Source organism: Girardinichthys multiradiatus, chromosome 6, assembly GCF_021462225.1.
Source record: "Girardinichthys multiradiatus isolate DD_20200921_A chromosome 6, DD_fGirMul_XY1, whole genome shotgun sequence".
Classification (NCBI taxonomy): domain Eukaryota; kingdom Metazoa; phylum Chordata; class Actinopteri; order Cyprinodontiformes; family Goodeidae; genus Girardinichthys; species Girardinichthys multiradiatus.
The window spans coordinates 44,469,757-44,476,875 of record NC_061799.1 but is presented as its reverse complement, the minus strand read 5'-3'; the positions used below and the strand labels follow the sequence as shown (position 1 = coordinate 44,476,875).

Below are 7,119 nucleotides of genomic sequence, written 5' to 3'. Positions count from 1 at the left end.
CCTGATCTCCTCCAGTTTGGCTAAACCAAGTCGAACCTGAACCTGCAGATTCTCAACAGAAACCTCCAGCAGTTTTCTTTCTCTCAGGGCCTCATTTGCAGCCTGAGCTACAAAACACACAGCATCAATTTCACTGACCTCCTTACTAGAGAAGAGGTTATGGAGCTGCTCTGTGATCTCCCAAAAACCGAGATGGTGCAGTTACAGTTCATAGATTTCTCTCCAAAATGGAAACTTTCAATTCAATTCAGTTTATTTATATAGCGCCAATTCATAACACCTGTCGTCCCAAGAAACTTTACAAAGTCAATTAATCAAATCATACAGATTCCAAGTAAAATACATACATTTCAGATTATACTAGTTATCAAACGATGCCAAAAAATTCAGTAAATTATTCAAGTTGGCAAAAACGTTTTGTGGAAACCCAGCAGATTGCATCATGTCACTGACTTGCAGCATTCACTCCTCCTGGTTGAGCACGGCACCCTTTAATGGTGATTTGTTTTTCTTCTAGTGGAACTTTGTAAGCAGGAAAAGGCCTGTTTGTGATGTAAGCAGAGGGCTTTCTCCTTTAACAACATCAGCCAATCATTTAGCTTCTGGCTTTGAATCAGTGCAGATCTGATTTAGTCCCACTGACTGACTGGTAAAAATCTGAAGCTAATATGAATAAATGTTTCAGTGGGAGGATGTTGAACCAATGTAACCAAAGTGTTACAGTAACAATGACCAACAGAGTTGTTGTCAGTGAACTTGACAAAATGAAAAATGATGTGACAGTCAATGTTGGCGCTCCTGATATCTTAGGATCATCTAATGCTGCCATGACTACATCTGAAACTTTCTTGCTGTGAGTAAATCTGTCAGGGTGATAATGTTCTTCCAGTGTAACAAAAGTAGTAGTGTAAAAACCACAACAGTGATGAGAGTTCTTATCAGTAGCAGACACATCTTGATCGTCGGAGCTGATTCTTCTTTGGTGTCAATCTGCCTGTAGTCAAACATGAGAGGACAGACACAAAAATGATGAAACTGTAAGAAACTGTTGTTTTATTATCTAATCAGTCCTCAGGTCATTCATACAGGTGCATTAAAATAGTTTTCATAGAAACTGAGAAACTAACCATGAACAAATTACACAACATCCTCCATGATGAAGGGCTTGCTGGGTAAACAGGTTTAAAAGGTTTAAAACTAAGTAAACTTTTATTACATGTGTTATATATTTCCTAATGTGGGGTTTTGTTGCCACAGAATAAATGTACTCAGACTAAATCTTATTTGGCTCAATGTAAAATTATACTACTGTGATAAAAGGTGAATTTCTTTGAAAACTGTTTAGATGTTAGGGTGCAAATAAAGACCAATTATACATACTCAGTAAATTAGAATATGAGCTAAAATGAGACTTGTTTGTCAGATTAAAATTAGGTATTAAGCATACTTTTCTTTAAGACCACATTTCTCCATTAAATTACTTTTTTGGTCTGATGTAATTTTCTAATCTTAAATGTTGTGTTTTTATTAGCTGTGAGCAGAAAATCATCATAATTAACAGAAATAAAGATTTGAAATCATCCCTTTGTGTATAATTAATCTATATAATGTGTTTCACTCAGTGGTGGAGTTACTGGAATAAATGAACATTTCAATATTATTCTAATTATTAAGTATGACTTTATGTCTAGGTACTTTACTGACTCTATGACAGCTGACCTTTCTAAGAAATGTCAGGATTTGCTCAGTGAAACCACTTCGAAATTAATGTTTTCTAAGATATATTTTTAGTTTTCAGCAAGTAAATGCCAGTCAGGCAGAGGTTTGGTCTTTGCTGCAGCAGGTAACTCAGCTGCAAAATGACCAATGTTAATGATTTAATATATGTTAGATCTGTTGAGTTAAAGATGAATCGCAACAAACCTCGGTTGGGTGTTGGCAACACAACTTGCAGATCCAAATGATCTTAAAGTGTTGTCTGGATTTCCAGTCAGGGTCTGACTAATTCCTGAAAAACAACAACAAACACACAACCTGTTTATGTCTTCTTGTTCAGCTGTGAGGGTAAATTATATAAAGATATTTTAAAGGAAATCAGGAAAATAGTAAAAATAGAAAATATCAAACACATAAAGTCCAACAGGTAAGGCTGTATTTGCTTTCTATAAGAGGAATGAATGTTAAATGTAGTTTTATTCTTGTGAGCTTCACATTTGAAATCATTAGGAAGGTGGTGTTATCTGAAGCATTATATACTTATAAATACTAGCAGTTGTCACTGCAAATGTCAACTGCATATCTGAAAATAGACCGTAGTTGCTCACTGTTATCACTACAACTTCATATGACTGGAGGTATTTTAGGAAATGTTTGTTCTCAAGACAAATGCAACTGATAAATGGAACACTGATGTAAACAATGGATAGTGAGAAAAACAAAGTATGACACAGAAGTTAGACGTTTGAATACCAAAAGGTTGGATCCAAAGGGAGAGAAAGAAAAAATTAAGAAGAATGAAGAAATTATTTTTCCTGCAAATGGCTCCACCTTAGTAGAAATGCAAAAAAACAAAAAAAAAACAAGTTTGTTTCCAGCACCCAGAGCGGTGACTACCCAAGAAGCAGTTGAGTACATCTTGGACAGCTCAGTCCATCAATGATCTAACACAGAACCACAGGAGACAGACAACCAACCACACAATCCCTCCAAAGACCAATTGAAAGTCCTCAGCTAGCATGAACATTGGATTATGAGAAGAAATCGGAGCACAAAAAGGGTTCAACCACAGCATCACTTTGCCAACAGCTGATTCAGGCATTTAAAAAAGATACTACATTGATTAAAATAAAGTGGTGCAAACCTTTGTTGATCCTTCTCTGCTCTTTGTGGTTCACGTCCTGCAGGGTGGTGAGTTTTGTTACACTGGATTAATTCACAAAAATATGGGAAAATTAGTCATTGTTTGGATGAGATTTGTTTAAAGAAATAAGATTAGCTTAACAAACGTAATGATCCATCTCCTAAATCAGGGGTGTTAAACTCCAGTCTTCAATAACTGAGGTTCTGCTACTTTTAGATGTGTTCCTGATCCAACACACCTGAAACAATTGGCTGAATTAACTACTCATCATGTAGTTGGGTTCTACACGGTCCGACTAATGGCCCAATCTATTGACTAAGCTGTCTTTACATGTGACACGTGTAAAGACGGCCGTGTCCTACATCATGCTGAAGAAACAAATTCATCATTGTTGAAAAACTTACCTCCAAGGATTCTTCAGAGAACATGAGGCTGAGCTCTGTGATCTTTTACAGTTGCTCCTTTTTAAATACAAAGACTTGGAAACACACGCCTACTTCTACTCAGAATGAAACAAAAATCATTACACCGTTTCTGGCTCTCATTCAACTTTGTAAAGAAATATGTGAGACCGGTCTTCCCCCAAGCAAGTGAAACCTTCGTATACTTCCTTTAGAAAGAGCATCACAAAGTGCCCAGTTTGACTTTTATCACAAACTACCTGAGGCTCTGCAGTGTAGGGCTCAGTTTGAGGTATTTTTACTGTCGTTTCAGTGCAAAACAAATCTTGTCAACAAGGATAATGGAGGAGATGTTTTTGCACCGACATCTTAAAGTGGTGATTGGCTTCAAAATTTGGTTGAGAAAACGGGTTTCAGGTGTGGTGGTATGTTGGAGTTTATGCATATTGTTTGTTTTCATGCACAGTATTACTGTAAACTTTAACAGATATAGTAATGTCCTCTGAGGTCTTTAATCATTCAGTTGATTTTGGTTCGGGAGAAATTAACAGTTCAATATAACTAAACGGACCAGAACATTTCTGATATACTTTTAAATCCTCGACTTTTCTATGACATTTTATGTCTTGAAGACATGCTTGTAGTCTATCTAACTGGTTGGGTTAATCAGGATTTATGGATAAGTAAAGCTGAGTGTCATCAGCGTAACAGTGAAAATGTATCTTATGCTGCCTGATAATTTGACCTATTGGAAGCATATATATAGTAAAAAGAATTGGCCCAAGTACTGAACCCTGTGATACTTCAAAATTAACCCTGTAGTTTAAAGATGATTTATCATTTACATGAACAAACTGGAATCTGTCAGACAAACACAGTGCTACTAAGATTCATACACCAGAAGTTAAAACATGTGAGACTGGTCTTCCCCAAGCAAGTGAAACCTTCGTATACTTCCTTTAAGGAGAGCATAACAAAGCGCCCAGTTTGACTGACTTTTATCACAAACCTCCTGTATGCTGGACTTATTGTGTATATGACCACTAGAGCAGGCTAACATTAGGTAGCGTTAGCTTACACGTCCTCTAGCTCGTACCTGTCAACCTGGTACCACTCCATGGCATCCCTCTCTCTCTGGTACTGATCCAGAGTGCTTCGTCTGGCTGCCTGCAGCCTACTCCTGATCGTCCTCCACTGTGATTGCAGCTATAGAGCAGCAGTCAAGGCTGTTGTTGTGTTTGTGTCTCATATCAATTCAATTCAATTCAGTTTTCAATTCAATTCCGTTTATTCATATAGCGCCAATTCACAACACATGTCGTCTCAAGGCACTTCACAACAGTCAGGTTCATACATTCTGATTAATCGTAACCATTGAACAGTTCAGTCAGGTTCAGTTATTTATTCAAATTGGATAAAAAGTTTTTCTGTCTAAGGAAACCCAGCAGATTGCATCCAGTCAGTGACTTGCAGCATTCACTCCTCCTGGATGAGCATGTAGAGACAGTGGACAGTCACTGGCGTTGACTTTGCAGCAATCCCTCATACTGAGCATGCATGTAGTGACAGTGGAGAGGAAAAACTCCCTTTTAACAGGAAGAAACCTCCAGCAGAACCAGAACCAGGTTCAGTGTGAGCGGCCATCTGCCACGACCGACTGGAGGTTTGAGAGAACAGAGCAGAGACACAAACAGAACAAAGAAGCACTGATCCAGGAGTACTTTCTATGGGAAGGAAAAGTAAATGTTAGAGTCTGAAAGAGAGCACATAGAGTTAGTTACAGTAGAAGCTCAGTCAGTAGCCATGTCTAGGAGAGAGAAAGGGTTAAACACTAAAAGACAGGGCTATGTGGATCATCTGTAGAAGGTGAGCATCAAGTTGTTGCCAGCAGAAGCTCGGACGATTCCCCTCTCCAGGAAGGTGTCACAGGTAGACACAGAGCCAGGCCAGGTGTAGCTTCTAGGAAGAGAATAGAGAGAACAAAGTTAAAAGCTGAAATAACAGCAAATAATGCAAAATCGGAGAGTAGTGTGAGAATGTAGCGAAGAGGGTGAAAGTGGTCATTATGTCCTCTAGCAGCCTAAGCCTATAGCAGCATTACTACAGAGATAGCTCAGGATAAACTAAGCCACTCTAACTACAAGCTTTATCAAAAAGGAAAGTTTTAAGCCTAGCCTTAAAAGTAGACAGGGTGTCTGCCTCACGGACTAAAACTGGGAGCTGGTTCCACAGGAGAGGAGCCTGATAACTAAAGGATCTGCCTCCCATTCTACTTCTAGAGACTCTAGGAACCACCAGTAAACCTGCAGTCTGAGAACGTAGTGCTCTGTTAGGAACATATGGACCAATCAGATCTCTGATGTAAGTAAGTAAGTAAGTAAAAGTTTATTTATATAGCAACTTTCACAGACTTTAAAGGTCACAAGGTTCTTTACAGAAGTGCACAATTTGTTACGGCTTGAGCAATGGACGAACCCAGAATGCAGACTAGCAGGCAGCATGATGTTAAATGGAAAAATATTTAATAACAAAAAAACTCACTCACAGGAGGTGACGGCAAAAACCGACATGGGCAGGCTTGGCAAGACAGGCTTCGTGTGAACAGCAGGACATGAGCATGAAAATGAAAAATGTTTCCGGGCCTACTAACTGAACAAGGTGTGTTTAAATGGAGCATGATACAGGTGGAACACAAAACTGATTAACATGGTGCAGGTGAACCGAATAAACTTAATTGACAGAACAAAACGTGACTGGAGCAAAACATGGCTTGAACAGAACGCAAGTCCAAGGAAACAAACTAATAGAAACATAACTAGAAAAACATGAAACGAAAGCATAACCAGATCCAAAAACTTAACTTGACCGCACATGAACTAGAAGACAAAATCTAAAGCATGACTAGGAAAATAATAAACAGAGACACGATTAAAGACTGGAGCAGTGAAAAACATAAGGAAAAAACCAGAAACCAAAAACCAAACAACCCCAAATCATAACACAATTATACATTAAGATAAAACAATAAAAGCACAAAAAATGTAAGAAAAACCATCACTATGATGGTTAAATATAATTGTCACAAGCCTATAGTAGCATAACTACAGTCGATGCACTGGAACTGTTAAAAGATTTGCAAAAGAGATAGGTTTTAAGTTTGCTCTTAAAAACGTCAACAGAATCAAGAGAACGTAATATATGATGGAGCTAGATCATTAACGGCTTTATATGTGAGGAGGAGAATTTTAAATTATATTCTGGATTTAACAAGGAGCCAATGAAGGGAAGCTAAAATAGGAGAAATATGATCTCTCTTTTTAATTTTCATCAGAACTCTTGCTGCAGCATTTTCAATCAGCTGAAGGCTTTTAACTGCATTTTGTGGACATCCTGATAGTAAAGAATTACAATAGTCCAGCCTTGAAGTAACAAATGCATGGACTATTTTTTCAGCGTCACTCCTGGACAGGATATTTCTAATTTTGGCAATGTTCCGGAGATGAAAGAAGGAAATCCTAGAAACCTGTTTAATATGGGATTTAAATGACATGTCCTGGTCAAAAATAACACCAAGGTTTTTTACTTTATTACTGGAGGTCAACTTAATGCCATCCAAGTTAAGTGATTGACTAAGCAGTTTCTTTTTTAAAGACTCCGAAGATGACAACTTCTGTCTTGTCTGAATTTAGAAGCAAAAAATTTAAAGTCATCCAAGTTTTTATGTCTTGAAGACATGCTTGTAGTCCATCTAACTGGATGGGCTCATCAGGATTTATGGATAAGTAAAGCTGAGTATTATCAGCATAACAGTGAAAATTTATCCTATGCTGCCTGATAATTTGACCTATTGGAAGCATA

The 7,119-nt window shown here is 37.8% G+C and overlaps 1 long non-coding RNA gene across 1 annotated transcript; it reads right to left on the bottom strand.

Annotated features, from left to right (window-relative positions):
- Nucleotides 1–235: 235 nt before the first annotated feature.
- LOC124869743 lies at nucleotides 236–4,000 on the bottom strand. Its single transcript, XR_007038651.1, has 4 exons — nucleotides 3,265–4,000; nucleotides 2,861–2,922; nucleotides 1,924–2,008; nucleotides 236–994 (listed from the first exon to the last, which is right to left on the bottom strand). It is a non-coding gene; the product is annotated as an uncharacterized LOC124869743 (long non-coding RNA).
- Between the last annotated feature and the right edge of the window lie 3,119 nt (nucleotides 4,001–7,119).